This window comes from Sebastes umbrosus, chromosome 14 (assembly GCF_015220745.1).
Source record: "Sebastes umbrosus isolate fSebUmb1 chromosome 14, fSebUmb1.pri, whole genome shotgun sequence".
NCBI lineage: Eukaryota > Metazoa > Chordata > Actinopteri > Perciformes > Sebastidae > Sebastes > Sebastes umbrosus.
In genome coordinates this window covers 26,649,442-26,667,811 of record NC_051282.1, presented here as the reverse complement: position 1 = coordinate 26,667,811, position 18,370 = coordinate 26,649,442, and the positions used below count along the sequence as shown (strand labels likewise).

At 39.7% G+C, this 18,370-nt stretch overlaps 1 long non-coding RNA gene across 1 annotated transcript in view; it reads right to left on the bottom strand.

Annotated features, from left to right (window-relative positions):
• LOC119502538 overlaps positions 1-13,582 on the bottom strand; it is a 73,471-nt gene extending 59,889 nt beyond the window's left edge. The window contains exon 1 of the long non-coding RNA XR_005210095.1: positions 13,417-13,582. This is a non-coding gene — a long non-coding RNA (uncharacterized LOC119502538). The remainder of the gene's footprint in view (positions 1-13,416) is intronic.
• Positions 13,583-18,370: the final 4,788 nt, after the last annotated feature.

Here is an 18,370-nt window from a genome sequence, read left to right as displayed (position 1 = left end):
CCACCAAAAAAAATCTGGGTTTCGCTGACGATTGTCGGGAGATGGGAATCGGGCCCAAACCGGCTTGATTCTCGTGTAGTGTGTACTCCTCATTAGAGGTTTGTATCAGAAACTTTAACAACATATACATCAAGTCAAAATGGCCTACAGTAGATTCCTATAAAAAAGCCGTCTGGGTCACTTGTTTGCTTCAGTATCTCACGCTGCTTCCAAAGCAAACACGCTCAACTAAACTCTAGCCGCTCCGCCCAACTAAATGACTTCCTGAGGCTTGTTTTGCCTCGCCTCCTTGTTCTTCTTACTAAATAAAAGGACTTTATTATTGGTGTCTCCTGTGTTTGCTGTCGTGACCAGGCCAAGCAAAACAGGGTGGCAGACAGAACCAACACTGACTGCCCCAGCTCCTCACGGATGGGCCCGCACAGAGAAAGAAGGAAGGGAAGCACGGTGCCAACACTCTCAAACGCTCTCAGAATGCCACTAAATTGATGCTGGCTTGTCCGAGGTGACCTTAGCCAGCAATACTCACATCAACCAGGACCTGACGCTAACTTCAATCAGTTTAACTAAAACGGAAAGTAAAACGTCTGAGAAGAAAAGAGAGCCTGAGGAAGTCCAAACCATAACGGTTTTGGTTTAACAGTCTATAAAATTGCAGTTTGTCTGTACTTTAAGGATTGTAATATTTCTTGGTAAAGCAACAGGGATCAATAAATAAAGCTCTTTGAAAACTTTTGTAATCAGAAAATCTAAAATCTGGTGCTTCAATCAGGCATGGAAAACAAATTCCATTTGAAGTAAATCTGTCCCAGTGGAGCGACTGATTACGGTTGTTTACTGAAAAGATAATCAGACCTGGGTCTAAAACTATTGCAAATAATTCTCAGTGTCTGTTTCAACCTGCTCCGAGTGCCAGATGGGGAGGGATTACTGCACCACGGAAAGTCACACAGTGCCAGTTTACTTTTACTACTTCTCTGATTAATGAAACTTTCTGGTGCTCATTATAAATTTCACATTTGGTAAAAAAACCACACTCAAAAAAGTATAAAAATAAATAAATATTATTTTACCAAAAGTGGGGTTTATCAGCGCTGTCAAATGGTGACAGTGATGGTGTTGAAACAAACAGCCACCACAGGTGGAGTGTTGCTAATTTATTTTTTTTAAATGGCAGAAAAGAAATAAAGAAAATTGCAAAAAATACAGCAACAATTTGACATCTGGTCATGTTCTGTTCTCTGAACAGTTGTCCACAGTCTTTCACTATCTTTTTTTTTCATTTGTTCTCTCCTTTTCACTTTTTCTTGGCACATCTCGTTTGTGAATGGGGTGGCAGCATAGCTGCTCATCTTCTTTCCACAGCTTTAAGACTTGTTGATTAGTAACTATGGCTGTGTTTTCATTGTCACAGCTTTCTGCTTTTGTTGAACTGTGGCACGCTTCCATCGTCATGTACTTTCTCCATCTTTACTTCAAGTTGTCTCATCGCAACCTTTTTGCCTTCACACTTCCTGTCTCTCTGCTCGTCACAGAGCGACTTTACTGTCCTGTTTTAGTCACACTGGGAAGACATTTGATGATTGACAGGCGTTAACATAATATTTCTTTGTCCCCTTTGGAATTTAAAATGCAAAGAAGTAGAGCTTTTTTTAAAAAGACACCGTGTATGTGAAAATCTGCTGCTCGTAAATAAGAAGCCATCAATAATCTTACTGTAACATGGCCATTATTTATATCTTACAGTAATTTACAGCGACATAAGTGGAGACTTGAGAATTATTGAGACCCAGAATCAATTCACATTTGTTATGTCCATGAGGAAATCTCACTTTTGGCCATTAAGAATGATGAATTAGCATATTACTATTACCCACTCACATTGTTAGCCTGCCCTACAGCCCCCAGCACCCACACAAGTTGCACTCCTCTGTCACCGATGACACAGAGGGAGGGAGAGAGAGACTGAGCCACCAGCATGTGGGATCCTGTAAGACCCAGGAATGTGGAGTGTGGGAGGAACATTTGCCACAAATTTTTTCATGCTACTGATGCACAGAGGTAGTAGAGAGGTAGAGACAAAGCGAGAGAGGAGAGGGAAAAGAAGTCGACAGAATGTGATGAAGAGAGAGGAAAAGGGAAGAGGATGAGGAGGAAAACGCACAGAAGGCTGGAAAGTGTCAGGTAGAAAGAAAAAAGATCTCCCTTATTTCTCTTGTTTGCGGAGCCGCTTGGCAGAAAGTGCGGCGGGGACAGCAGGACCAGAGTTTTAAATGTAGCTCAGTGTTGGCAGAGCCGCCGTGTGAGCGCACTCTGTGGGAGCACCAAATCTCGTCGCCCAGCGCAACATGGCGATTCAGACAAAAAAAACAAAAAGAAAACAGCAGAGCCCATCAAAACCCATTTACCCTGCTAGAGCGTATATACCCCACAAGCCCTGCGGTTGGATCTTCTATACTCACTGGCTGAATTCTCACAAGCCTATATACCGTAGTACCATGAGGAATGCATTTGGAAACCCATGTCTGGGATGCCACACCTTGTCTGGTTTCTGGGCCACGCTAAAACGGACAGTACACCGCAACATATTAGGTGACCATTGCAATATTTGTTTAATACGCATATGATCAGCAACACATGTCCATCCTCTCACACTTGATATCTTTTGTGGTGTGACAAAGAGCAGGGGAACAAAATAGGGAAGAGTTTGTTCTCCCATGTGGTTTTGGCCCGTTCTGAGGGGGCTTGGAGCAACGCCAGTCTATCCCTGGTCCAGCCTTTGATATGGATGGGGTTCATTATGTAACTGAATCTATTGTCAAAGAATAAAACAATATGGGGCCAGCAGGAGAGGTGTGTTGTGCGTGTGTGTGTTTGTGGGCCTACAAAGCAAGTGGCCGAAGGGGGCATTTACACAACCCCCTCTCACCTTATCACAGTCCAGACACTGTGAAACACTCCTGCTTCCTACTTTGGCTTTGAAATGAGCCACACGCTGTATTAACAGACATTGATCTCCTAACAGGTTTCTCACTTTGCAGTTGTAGTGAAATGTGTTACAGCATTTAGAAATCTTTAAAGAATTCATTCACTTGTTTTTTTCTTCATTTCACTCTTTTTTTTCTTTTTTGCATTTACACAACTGCAAAGAATATAAAGCCCGAGCTGAATTCAAGCGGTCGTTACCACTTCCCAAAAACTACAAATGTGTAGCATCAAACAGATACGAACCTGCTTACCTCCTCCCTGCTGTTTCCTCTAAAGGCCCTGACACACCAAGCCGACGGTTGGCCGTCGGTGAGAGCGTCTGTCGGCCTCATTTTTTCAGCTTTGGTCTGCCCGTATTGGAGGTTTTTCGGCCGATTCATTATGTTGAATCGGCAGAAAGTCGGTCGGTGAGAGACATCGCTCTGCTTGGCGGTTCAGCTTAAACAAATCAATGCACGAGAAGAGAAACGGAAGTGAGGAGAGCAAACCAACAAGTAAAGTCAAGAGGAAAAACACACATTCCAATACACAGATATTTTCACAACGAAATGGTCATCTAGACGCTAGATGAAGCTAAGTGGTGAAAATGGTCGGCAAACGCCCCTTTATTTCATGCATGTATCATAACAACGGCTTGTATATCTGCGGTCTTTCCGGTTTTCCTTTAAAGATGAATACAGACTACCACTGCCTGCTGAGAGTTATTTCATCTCACGCAAGGTGCAGGACATACGTACTAGCTGGTTATCGGCTGTAGTCTTTGCGGTGTGTTCAAATGCAACTTGTCGGCAAAGACAAAGGCGATGGGACGCGAGATAATAGTCGGCCTTCATCGCTGCTGGTTCTTTGATGTTGGCTTGGTGTGTCTGGGCCTTTACGATCAACATTTTAGACTCAACTTCAAAGCGACGAACTTGATCAGCTGCATCCAGTCAATCTCAACAGTATACCGCAACAAACACAAATAAGAGGTGAAGCATTCGTGACACTTGCTTTCACCCTCTTACTCTTCTCCTGCGACAGCTAGACCCCCTTGGCTGCGGCCTCAGCGAGGCTGGGGAGCTGGGACCGAGCAGTGAGAGGAAGCCTTAGCCTTTTAGTGGTCTGCTGAGTTCATCACAGCTGAGCTATGGTGAGAGCAACAAACCTCAGCGTGGTTGCAGAGGTCACCCGCTGCACAATGCTCTGGCGCCTCCAGCCCGACATTGGGTCCCTGACCGTCGCTTGCTCTCACAGACTTGGAGACAGGAGGGGACACACAGGCCCTGAACTGTGGCTTTTGGGATGTTGGATAACTGTCACCGCTGTTTCATTTGACTGCAGCAGCTAAACGCCGCTCGATGCAAATTGGTGCGGCGAGTTATATTTGGACCAGCTGAGGCTGATGATGATTTGAATGAATGGAAATGAGAGCAGCGTGTTGAGGGCAAGATATTAAGATGGTGAAAGATACACAAACTTTACGGCCGTCAGGCTTGTTCCCAGCGCGCCACGCCAAACTTGGTGCTCTGCGATGTGACTCACGCAAGATGGAAGGGATGACTCAGTGTAGGTAAATGGTCAAAGGAGGAGGAGTTTGTGTCAGGGAGGGTCAACCGTGACCGCAAAACAGTCAGAGACTGCAGTAAGACTACAGTCTGTGGTTTCTCTACCCCGTACTCCTTAAGGTAATGTTTGGCTTGGTCCGGCTCCATTATTTTTTCCCACGTCGAGAATCAACTTGACAACAGCGAGTGTTCAGGGACAATTATATTCACAATATTTCATAGAGAAGCAACAACGATGTTTGACAGCACTGTGTTGACTTTTCAGGAAGGCCAGGAATAAGCATTATGCTAATAGCACTCAGTGAGGACGCCACCAGCCAGTACCCCAAAACGAAAACGGCCTGGTTCGGATTCAAAATCAACAAAAAACCTGAGATCAAATGTCTGCCTTCTTCAATAGTCATTAAACAGCTCACTGGTTGTGTATTCATAAATAAAAAAAAAGATTCAATAAAACAATTCAAATCTCACGTGTGGTGTGTTACATGCTGGATGCTTAAATTCCCTCATGACCACAGATAAAAGTCTCTCCTCAGTTCCTCAGCCAAGAATCAAAAGCAGGCATCCAACGCCCGTCCAAGTCGTCAACAACCCACTTCCAGTCACATGTTGCAACCCGGCTAGCTTCATCACTCTTCAGTAAAAGGAGAAAAAAAACAACTGAAAAATCACCATTGGTCTTGGTGACGGAGCTATGATGTCACGTGGTATATGAAGTAATGGCAATGTCCAATTTTAAAGGTCTGAGACAAGCACATGAGAGAGGAGGGCAGAGAGAAGCTGCTGGTGCTAGAGGAAGGGGTGACGTGGTGAACTCTCGCTTGTGCCAGAAAGACAAACTATTCACTGTAGCAGCTAATGAGCTTGAACTTTGACCCCTTATAGGCAGGAGGCCTGCTGCTAGTGCTGCCCCTGGTACTGCTTTTTTATGGTTTCGTGGAGGAGGAGTGGGCTGTGAGGGAAATTGTAAAGCTTTCCACTGAACAAGAGAGAATATATGTTGCCACAGAAATTGATTTCATACTCGTGTTTCAAACATGTAGGCTTAAATCATCTGACAACTAGAACTCCAGCTATTCCTACATTGTTTTTAAATGATCTGACTAGAGAGAAAGTTTGTTTTTGCAGTGTTTATGTGCTAATTTGATCTCTTTGTATTGAGTTAGAGAAGCTATCATTATCTGTTTCTATTCTGCTACATTAAAAATATTGTACAATATGCATAGGAAATACACACACACACAGCTAGCCAGGTAGCATTTCACTTTCTGGCAGTGTTAAAGTGGGGTAGGGTGGTGTGCTGGGATTATATGATCGAATGTGAAAAGTGATCTGTAGTTTGGGGACGTTTTTTTTTTTTAATAAAACAGCTTTGCGGTGTGATATCCCTGAGAAGAGGTGCTCTCGCTGCTGCAGGGGAGGGAGACGGGAGGCGGCGCAGGGCAAGCAGATGGGCCGGCTAACTGGTGGAGGTTACTGGAGGTCAGAAATACACAATAATATAACGGATGAAATCACTGGAGCGGGCAAATCATTTAGAGGCACTTCTGGATAAAGCAATGACATCAGGTTAACTGTATTGTTTTTTTAAGTACAAGAAATAAGGATTAATCATACTCTAAAAAGTGAGGCTGGGTACTTTCCAGTCTCACAGGCAGGTGCGGTGGTGTGAACGGTTAAACTAGCTGCCTGTATTGTTATTAATGGCACGTGTTAAAATGAAGCCATCATTTATGTTATTATCATCAGTACTTCTTGCTATGACCAGTCAAAATATCAGCCCTGAGAAAGGTTCTTGGGAGAAGCAGTGTGAAGCATGCTTGGTATGTATTTAAAATCTAGGGAAGGTAATCTAAATTTCTTCGCAATTTGGCACAAACATCTTCTTTCTGTGCGTTCCAATACCTAAACAACTACTATACTATTTAGTATGCCAGAAAAAGATTTAGGTTGCGTCTGATATTCCATACTAACATGCTATTTAGTATGTTAAAACAGTATGTGAGATATAACCTTAGTATGAAACCACTAGTACGTGAATTGCATACTATTTCCAGTGAAATATTACAGTATGCAACGCTGGACACTACAGCGGGATAAATATCCCACAATGCAATGCGGTAGTGACGACAACGTTCATAACGGACGTTGACGGACAGCTCTGTAAGTATAAGATTTCACTTTGCTGGGCGTAATATATATTTTAAATTAACTCAGACTTAGATTTTCACAAACCGTCATTTTGGTCACATGAGGTTGGCACGGGTTACCATGGTTACACGTCTCCAACCGGCAAGGAGGCTCTCAGGAAGTGACGACATAAATTACTGCTCAGTGCATCTGAAAAGATACATACTACTGTTTATTCACACAAAAGTATGTTGAACGATAGTACAGCTATTGAGTATGTAGTGCATAGTATGCGATTTTGGACGAAGCCTTGGACCCAAGGATGAACTGATTAGATTTTGGTGGTCAAAGGTCAAGGTCACTGTGATCTCACGTCCGTCCAATTCTTGTGAACACAATTTCTCAGGAGTACCATGAGGGAATTTCTTCAAATTTGGCACAAACGTCCACTTGGACTCAAGTATGAACTGATTAGATTTTGAAGGTCAGAGGTCAAGGTCACTATGACCTCACAAAACTTGCCTTTGGTCATAACTCAAGAATTCATATGCTAATTATGACATTTCACACACATGTCTAATAAAATAAAATGATGAAGTGATGACATTTTGGACAGACGTCCAAATGCAACTTGACTGTTTTGCGGAGGCATACAACCGCGAGGCGGTAATTGCAGTTTTATTTCTTTTTTGGTTAGATGCTTTCATAAACCCATTTGGGATTTTATTCTCACCGGCACAATCCTTTGTTTTTTAAAATGAGCATATATTGTGTTTTATTGTTTTGTTACATGTCCAAAAAGAGACTAACTTGCCGCTGAATTCTCAGCCCTGCACACTTCATTCCACTGCAGCGGGGTAGCGGACTTTATTTATGCTGCTGGTCGTGGTTACTCAGGAATTCTGTGTTTCTTATTTCTCATTTTCCCATCATTCTTGACACTTCCCTCTCTTTCTCAGCTTTGCTTTCCTTCCTCCTCCCCAATTATAGGGTGCATAATGCATGTAAAGCGTGAGTGAGTGTGGAGTGTGTGTGTGTGTGTACATGCCTGCGTGCACACATGTAAATGTAGCTGCTCTCCCAGGATGGGGCTAATCCCGGGGTGGCAGGAGTGCAGGGGCAGCCACCAGCACATGTGCAAATCTTTCAACTGCGGTTTGCGATGTTTAGTCTTGCTTCGTCAGCACTTCTTGAACCCGGTCCAGAAAAGCTTTCAAATCGGCCATAATTCTAGACTCCCTTTGCATCCCGAAGCCCTCTCCGCCCAGAGGACTTCCCCATCACAAGATGAAAAAATAACTTAATGAATGTATCAAAATCATCATCAAAATGAGATGTTGATTTCCTCAGGGAGGTAAAGAAGGAGCGCCTTTGGTCTCGCAGGTTTTTTGCCCTGCAGGGACTTTCCAAACATCACTCATGATCCTTCATCACATGGCAGGTTGGCACCACCGCACTAAGGTATCACTTGCTTTTAATCCCAATTTCTCTCCCGCCTTCCTCTCTACTCTCTCTCCCTTATCCCCAGTTCTCCTCTGAAATATCTCCAGGGCAGCTGATTTGACTGGCAAAACAAGCTGCGTTCTGGCAGGAAGATTGAGGGGGTTTCCCCTAAACTTTTGAGCTACAGTTCATCTCGGGCGTCCCTGTCAAAATATAACCCGCGGTCATGTAATAACATCAAATAGCATCCGAGAGGATGGGAAGGTGCACGCATGTCACATGCCTGTGTAATAAAACATCTTAATACATTTAGCTTAGCAATACTAATCAGATTTCAGTGAACTTGCATCATTATTCTGATGTGTTATTTGCTGCGTATACTCTTTAGACACAAGAAGAAATATTCAGCTCAAAGGCTGTCTCTTTCTTTGTTTGTCTTTACTTATGGCGAGACACCCTAGACAACAAAATAGTTTTTCATGCACTGGTCAGTTTTGAGATTTTGGGCTATTTTACCTCCATAACACGTCTTCTTTCAGACTAGTGGAGAGAAAACATCCAAAATACACATTTAAGTGTTTATTTTACTACTTTGTCTATTTGCATCTGAAGATTTCTCCTAAATTCACCAAAAGTTACCATTAGATAATGCCTCATTTACATTTTTATACATTACATTTCAGAAACTTGTAATAGAAAAAAATGATTCTTACTGTAAGAAATCAACTGGTGAAGTTTCATGGTGATATCTGCTAGTTCATTTTTACCCTTTTCACCTGTCTTGCAAAATGAATGGAATTTTACAATACATATCTTCAAAGGCCGTTCCTATCTATATTCTGAAGGTTTTTACTTAGAGGTTTGTTCATACATCATTCATAGCCTGTTTTATAGAACATTTTATTCCAAAAAGCGTTGCAATACTTTTTTATGGCTGTTGACAGTATTTTGTGATTTATGACCTGGTAAGAAGAGATATCCAAAATCCCCTCTGTAAAACTCTTTGACTCTAATATGTCGATAAAATGAAACTAGAACTTTGAACCTGGCTTTATCCAATATTCAGATTTCTGTTGTGAAAATGTATGCAAATGTGCACATTTTTAATAAGATAACGCCTCATGTGCATATTTAAACATAAGATTTCAGAAAACTTGTAATATAAAAAAAGAGTTGCCTTAATGTAAGTAATCAACTGGAAGTGTCATGGGGATATCTATTAGTTAAAAATGTTATTCACCCGGGTGTCTCCCCTACATGTGCATACAGTATGTATGCATGGACACACGTCTCTGCCCTCACTCTCATTGTGAGCTCTGCACCTTCAGCTATAACAACACTCGGTTGCAAAACACAGGACAACTGCTACAGCACAGTAATAGCTTTGCATCTGTCGACCAACAGATGCAAAGCAGTCCGGTCCGTCAGGTCCTTCTCGGTTCATAACAACAGCTGAGGCTCAACCACTTTCCTCGCAGCAACCTCCATGTCACGACTGGCAACATAATCTCAAGTACAATCCCCTCCAAAGCTCTCCTTGTTCAGCCTTTTAACTTTTTATTATCCCGAAACAATATTTTTCAAACTCTTCCACCTAAAATAATTCAAACATCCATTCAACAATGATCTAAAACATACTAAAACTAGACTTGCTTCATTCCAAACCCACTCAACCCATTCACTAGAGCAATATAAGGAAGTAGAAGCTGGGCCTCCTTGTAACAGCTAAACACACAACACCCAAGTGTATCTCTCCCACCTCCCGCTCACACACTTCCTCTCTCTTGGAAGGGTGAAAGTGGAAACAAACAGAAGAAATGATCGACTTAGAGGTCAAAGTGGGGGAATGTGTGTGCCATCTTCACTTTCTCCTGGAAAATATAAGAGCCACAGGTGGTTAAAGGAAGCTGGAGATTTCCCCCCCAAAGAAGAGGCCACCTGTTCTCCCCCCGGTTACCACAGAAACCAGCCACAGCTGAGTAACATGACCCCTCTGAAACATAGGAAGCAAAGCTGTAAATCGCTTTTATTGTAAATGTATGGCTTAACACTTGACAAAAAAAAAGATATGTACTTATGGATATGGTGTGTCATATAATATATATGATTAATGTATTTCCATAAAGAGGAGTTGTGTCATTCAAAAGGCCTGGGGGAGCGACTGTGGATACACATGAAGGAGTTCACCACAAGATGGCACTGCAGCACTTCAAATCAATTCTTGTTTTTTTTAATCCTGGTATCTGTTGCTCCACCGAGTGTTCAGAAGAACACATTACACTAAACTCAGATAAATACATCAACAAACTGTCTTTTTTACCTCATTGCTTGAATCCTCAACTCAAAAACAAACTTATTTATATCTCATGAATGAGCATTAATGCTGTTTTATTTGAGTAAAGTACCAATTTAGGATGCATAAAGGCTGAAAATGATTAATTTCCATGGCGTAATTTGCAAAAACAACCGAGACAGAATGAAGATATGATGTTATTCTGTCAGTACATTGCAACGGAGAAATCCCAAACACCGTCTGACGCACAGTTTAGCTCTTTATAATCCAGCTGCACTTGCCAAACATAAATGTTATAGGCTATCCATTAATTTCCTGGGCTCTGTAAATGATGTCAGCAATGACAAATGACACCTCATTAAACTCTTATCCTACCAAACTGCCTCCACAATGAGCCACTGTGGAAGCTGGCAACCCATCTTGTTTGCACATTGCTATTTACCTTAGCAACATGTGGAAAGTTTTATTCCAAAAGACAATCAAAGTTAACTGCAATTAAATTAAAAAGGCTGGTTAATGGGGAAATAAAACCACTGAAGCCCTCAACAAGGTACAAAGTGACAGCAGACCCCATTACAAATATTGATAACGCATTATTTATGTAGGCCTATCTAAAGTGGTTTGGATAGACCTAATAGTTTTCTAATTTACAGGACATTGGCTTTTAAAAGAAATGACATTATTATCCTTCCAATGGCCAATGACCAGGTGTTATGTTGAAGTCTGTTCCCCCGTAAAATAGTGTTTCCCTTCTGTTATAATGATAGCGCCCCTCTTCCGGTGGACCCCATGGGACCTTATTTCGGTGAATTTAATAATGAATTAATTGCGCCACGAATCACACAAATGATATTTGTAAATTTAAAACATAATTTTGCAAGTCAAGAAAGTTACAGTTTGTTGTAAAACTGTTGAAGCATACGACTGTGGAAAAAAAACGAATTAGAAAGACTAAACACCCAAAAGTCGCATAAGTGACGTCTCTCTCACTGACGCTATGATGTCTGTGTGTTTCGTACTGGGATGAACTCACATGAGCAACGGGTCTGGCTCGGTCTTTGGTTTCCCGGCTGATAAAAAGACCAGGAGTCGCTGGATAAAACACATCAGGTAAGATAACGTTTCATTTGTGTGTGGAACATTGCTGAGTTAGCTAGATAGCTAGCTGGCTGGCTAGGGTCCTGTAGTTCACCGGGCGGTTTCAAGTCAAGTCAAGTTCAACTTTATTGTCATTTTCTTCCACATACAAAGTATACGGCTAAAACTAAATGTCGTTGCTCGTGGACCGAGGTGCAAACACAGACATACAAAAACTAATGACACAAACATAACACAACAAACATAGAACATAACACAACAAACATAGAACGTAACACAACAAACAGTCAAAAACATAGAACATAACACAACAATCATAGAACGTAACACAACAAACATATAACGTAACACAACAAACAGAAAATAACACAACAAACATAGAACATTACACAACAAACATAGAACATAACACAAAAAACATAGAACATAACTCAACAAACATAGAACATAATACAACAAACATAGAACATAACACAGCAAACATAGAACATAACACAACAAACATAGAACGTAACACAACAAACAGAAAATAACACAACAAACATAGAACGTAACACAACAAACAGAAAATAACACAACAAACATAGAACATAACACAAAAAACATAGAACATAACTCAACAAACACAGAACATAATACAACAAACATAGAACATAACACAACAAACATAGAACATAACACAACAAACATAGAACAACACAACAAACATAGAACATAATACAACAAACATAGAACATAACACAACAAACATAGAACATAACACAACAAACATAGAACACAACACAACAAACATAGAACATAACACAACAAACATAGAACATAATACAACAAACATAGAACATAACACAAAAAACATAGAACATAACTCAACAAACATAGAACATAATACAACAAACATAGAACATAACACAACAAACATAGAACATAACACAACAAACATAGAACAACACAACAAACATAGAACATAATACAACAAACATAGAACATAACACAGCAAACATTACACAACAAACATAGAACATAACACAACAAACATAGAACACAACACAACAAACATAGAACATAACACAACAAACAGAAAATAACACAACAAACATAGAACATAACACAACAAACATAGAACAACACAACAAACATAGAACATAATACAACAAACATAGAACATAACACAACAAACATAGAACATAACACAACAAACATAGAACACAACACAACAAACATAGAACATAACACAACAAACATAGAACATAATACAACAAACATAGAACATAACACAAAAAACATAGAACATAACTCAACAAACATAGAACATAATACAACAAACATAGAACATAACACAACAAACATAGAACATAACACAACAAACATAGAACAACACAACAAACATAGAACATAATACAACAAACATAGAACATAACACAGCAAACATTACACAACAAACATAGAACATAACACAACAAACATAGAACACAACACAACAAACATAGAACATAACACAACAAACATAACCCGGTTTCACACAAAACTAAATGATACTACGACAAACTGAGACTTTCTTGACTTGCAAAATTATGTTTTAAATTGAACAACATCATATATTTATATACTTATAAATATTTATCTCTCCGTTGACTACCGTTCATATTTTTCAGAAATAAGGTCCCATGGGGTCAACCGGAAAGGGCTCCGGTTGTTGTTAGAGGGAAACACATATCGACGGGAAACAGTACTCGACACAACACCGGCTCTGTTTTAAACTAAAAGCTGTGATAACCTCACTTTGCTCAGCAACAAACAGACAGTTAAAGCTATCTAACTGAACACAGTGGAGAATTTAGCAACTAGCTACAGAGACAGATATTTAACTCAGGGTAACAGAAAAGAGCTAAAAGGAGAGTTAATATATATTGGACTTACATTCAGCAGGTGGTCAGAAACAGGACTCCCTCCCTCCAGATGTTAATGTTGCTCCATTTCTGCTGGATATGCAGCTAAACTAGTAGGCTACCTGTTTGCTAACACATTTGTCATATCAACTGTACAACTAGTTGTGCTTAATTATCATATATCAGAACACCTGTGCTGTTGGATCATGTGACTACACCAAAGAACTCTGGGAACTGTAGTCTCAAACTCTTCTTCTTCTTCTTCTTCTTCTTAAACCAGCTTAGAGGTACATCCCCTACTGGACTTGAGTGCTCAGTGGAGAGAGCAGTAGATTGGCAGGAAAATAAACAACTAAATATAACTAACAAAACAAAATTCAAAAAAGTAAATAAACTAAATTTAGTCTCAAGCACTGACTGATTATATATATATATTTTATATTTTTATGTTATTGTTTTTCCAAAACAAAAAGACAACAACAAATAATGACAGTAATAACATGACACTGAAATTAGTTTACAAAAGAAAAAAAGAAGACATAAGGAGAAGAAAATATATATATATATTTAAAACAAATAATGACTGTAATAACATGACATTGACATCAGTTTACAAAAGAAATAAGAAGACGTAAGGAAAATAAAAATTAAAAAAAATTATATATATATACATATATATAAATTATTTTTTTACACAAACCAAGCTAAATGAATACAACGAAATGGTGGTTAAAGTTGTAGGCAATGCAGACCCATAATAACAAGGGTATACTGTATAAATCTAACTGGTAATGATTCTTACATCCCGCAGTATGAGAAAGGGAATAAAGAATGCTTAAGACAGTTTAAGGAGCAGTGGGCAGCTGGATGTTTTCCCTAATGTAAACCAGAACAGGGTTCAAGATGACTGATCTTCTGATGTAGAGAATGTGAAGCATCAGATGAGGGCTCGAGTGACATCATTTTATGTAGACTTAAATCTCTTACTTCTTTTTGTCCACCAATTTTTCTATTTGTTTCCATTGTCTAACTGAATAAAACAAACAGTTGTATGGGTTAAAAGTCATTCCCAATTTGTGGAGGGAGTGAACAACTTCCTGGCTGACAATTTACCAAATTAGCAACTTTTCCATTTGAATTTTGGCCAAACTCAAAAATATAGAAATGTGTTTGACCATATTGACCACATTGCTGTTTTTATATCACTTTTATAATCCTTCCACTTCACCCACTAAATTAGGACAATTGAAAAAAATGGCAAGTTGGCAAGCTCAGTGAACCGCTCTCATAACTCTTCAACAGCTCTGTGTCTGAGCCCTGGCGTTAGGCTGTTAGACGGGTCATTTACACATGCAGAGGCTCTGTTCCCACTAGATAATGCAGGATAATACACTTTCATAAACACACGATGCTGCTGGCTGATAGTTAATTTATTTGACTTGCTTTGTCACTGTGTCTCTGCATTTGGAAAAGTGAGTTAATATGATCCAAGTATGATTGTGTGGAGGCAGAGCTGGCATTTTGTGGAGATAATAGAATCACGAGACTAGTATGAGTATAGGTTATGCATCTGTTTACCATTATAATCGTTGAATAAGACACAGTAAACAAGTTTCTTTTATAATAGTGGTTTTGTGTATGTGACCTTAAATCAGAACATAATCTATTTATACCAGATACTATATTGAAAAAACATCCCACATATAACCTTGATTAATATGTAACCCTCTGAGATGACCGACTTTACTGTCTTTCAGAGGCTGCAGCAGTTCTAGAGTGAATATACAGGTATCATATGAAACTGAAAAAACTAAGGAATCCATCGGTACCAACCATATCATACTAGCTTGTCCGGAGGGAGGTTAAATAACGCTCCAAAGTTGGGCTAAATTTTTGGGAGGGAAAACTGGCACGGTCATTTTTAAAAGGGTCCCTTGAGCTCTGACCCTAAAATATGTGAATGAAAATGGGTTCTATGGGTACCCATAAGTCTCCCCTTTATAGTCATTTCCGCCTGTTCTAAAATGGTGCATTTGAATATTCCTTCATACTGGGGTCAATGAATTACATAAATTAGGTATCACTATAAAGCTGAGACTCTTTTGGATCCAATGAGCTAAACTGTATTCATGTGTGATGATGTTAGTCCCCATAGTAGAGATTTCATTGTAGCGAGACCATTTTTTTAAACTTGACCTCGCCGTATAAAATGACCTGTGGTGACCTCTAGGATAATCACAGCCTCATGAAACTTTACAGCCACAAACTAGACACCTAGAGCATTCAGAGGATGGATGGCAAGACAGATGTGCTCACCATCTAATCGCCGAAAACTGCACTTCTTGCAGAAATTTCCAAATGTCAAAAGTTTTTAATATCAAATCACAGCATGGCTTTTTCTTTGGTGTTCCTCAAGGTCTTGGTGTATTAATGTGGGATTTTGGAGGGATTATTGATCATTTTTATCAATTCTCGAGTGGTAAAATTTTTTTAAATTTAGCACCAAATCTGTGTAACAAATGGTATCAACCCAGAAATTGCTGCAACAACTTATGAGACATAATAGAGCATGAATGGACATCATATACTTCTATCATAATGTTCTAAACCCTTATACACTTTCACTATTTATGTTAAATAATTAATTAATCCTTTCATTTATATTTATTTATGATTCATGTCTAGAACAACTTAAGACACAGTGCTGAGCTGCATCTCAAATTAATCTTCAGGTTCCCAGCTTTCAGATGATGTACACCACTTCCATGTGACATCATGTTGACCTGCTATCTGCCCCTAAAGACCCCCCGTACCACCCTTTAAAAAAGACAAAAACGGGTCTATTGTGGGTCTCAGAGGGTTAAACAAGGCAGGATTTCTTATAATTCACAATAGCCTATACATCCACTTCAATGTAATACGTCTCTCTCTGATATACTTTTATAGCATGCATAAATATTGATGTGTGCTGAATATAGACATGAATCCAAATAAAACAATTAGGCATGCCCATTACCCTCATAAGTAAACAGAGATTTCATTTCCGAATTTGTGGTCATATTTTATTAACGCCATATCAGGCGAGGAAATGAATGCCGGCCAGATGAGTTAGAGAGAGGAGAGGAGAGGGAGGCTCGTGAGCTGAGTCAAAAGTGCAGCCGTTAATGTGCTTGCTCCATGATAATAATAATGGGCTGGCGATGCGGAGCAGATGGCTGTTATTACAGTAGGCAGTGGGCTGAGGAGATTTGTGAAAATGAACTGAGAAAGAACAAGTTTCTGTGTGCATATATACCACGTACCGAACCCATTTCAGGTCTCATTTCTCTTTTTCACTCACCAGTATTTCATTTGATGTATTATTTCACATTCATCTCACCAGGTCACAGAGTGTGTGTTCTAGTTTACAGCGTTGAAGAGGCAAAAGTACATCTTATTATTGGGACTGCAAACACAAGAAAACATGCATGAAAAAGAAAGAAACAAACAAAAGAACATAGGAAGATTAGCAGTTTGCAGAAGGCAGCGGTCAATAGGTAAAAAAACCCCAGTAAAATATAATATCATACCTGTAAAGCAACTCTTTTATATTGTATTATGTGTACAGTATAATTAAGTCAGTTGGTAAGCACATTATTAATCTCCAAGCTGCATTGTACTGCCTACAAATGCAAACATGATGCTGGTGTTATGAACGTCCTGTGACAGTGAGCTTAATTAGGCTATTGTGTGTTCCCAGTCTGTACAGGATGTGTTCTGAGTTTCATTGTCAGAGAGAAGAAGAGCTCAGGAGGGAGGAAGAAGAGAAGAAGAAGAGGAGGCGGGAGGACAGGAAAAAGGGAGAAAAAAAGCACAGGGAACAGAGGAGGTTTCATTCAACACTTAGGCCACTGTACACTCAAAGCTTCCATCTGAGTCCCTGTTGTCATGGAGACAAGCACAGGATGCAGAATTAATAAACACACTTTCCAGTTTTCAACCAACAACCAACACATTTAGTTCTATATGGTTGATATGGTTTAATGTTTGTTTATTGAGAATATGCTGCTCAAATCTTAATTTCCATGGATGGATGGATTCATTTGAAATTAATTGGATTATATTATTTTCTATGGATTGTGAAACACTCACACACACACCATGGTGATGAGAGACAGGAACATATGTATGAGCCAAAACAATTTGTGCATTTTTTTTATTCCTTTTGCATGTCAAAATAAAAAATATGAGTAAAAATGAGACCTGGAAAAGATGTAATTACACAAAGAAGAGAGGAATTTGTGGAAGACGATTTTGACCATCACTATTATCATTTTTTTTTTATAAAATAAAACAGACAACCAAGAGCCAGCTGGCTATAACCTAAAAAAATCCTAAATTGAGTCTTTAGAAATCTGTTTTGTTTTTGACCATTTATTGGGGCTTTTTTTCCCAATTAGTTAGGTGCTAAAAATGATATTTTCACAATGCATTATATCTAGAAGCTGATAATATCTTCTATTTGTATTAAGGCTGTCAAAGTTAACCAGATAGAGCCCGAGCAACACAACCTCCTCTCCACGCCAGATAGGTAGAGCCAGAGCAACACAACCTCCTCTCCACGCCAGATAGGTAGAGCCAGAGCAACACAACCTCCTCTCCACGCCAGATAGATAGAGCCAGTGCAACACAACCTCCTCTCCACGCTGAATAGATAGAGCCAGAGCAACACGACCACCTCTCCACGCAAGATAGATAGAGGCAGAGCTAGAGCAACACAACCTCTTTTCAACGCCATATAGATAGAGCCAGAGGAACACGACCTCCTCTCCATGCCGAATAGATAGAGCCAGAGCTAGAGCAACACAAACTCCCCTCCACGCCAGATAGGTAGAGCCAGAGCAACACAACCTCCTCTCCATGCCAGATAGATAGAGCCAGAGCAACACAACCTCCTTTCCACCATGGTACCTACAGAGAGGAGCATATTTTTGTTTTAAATTCAC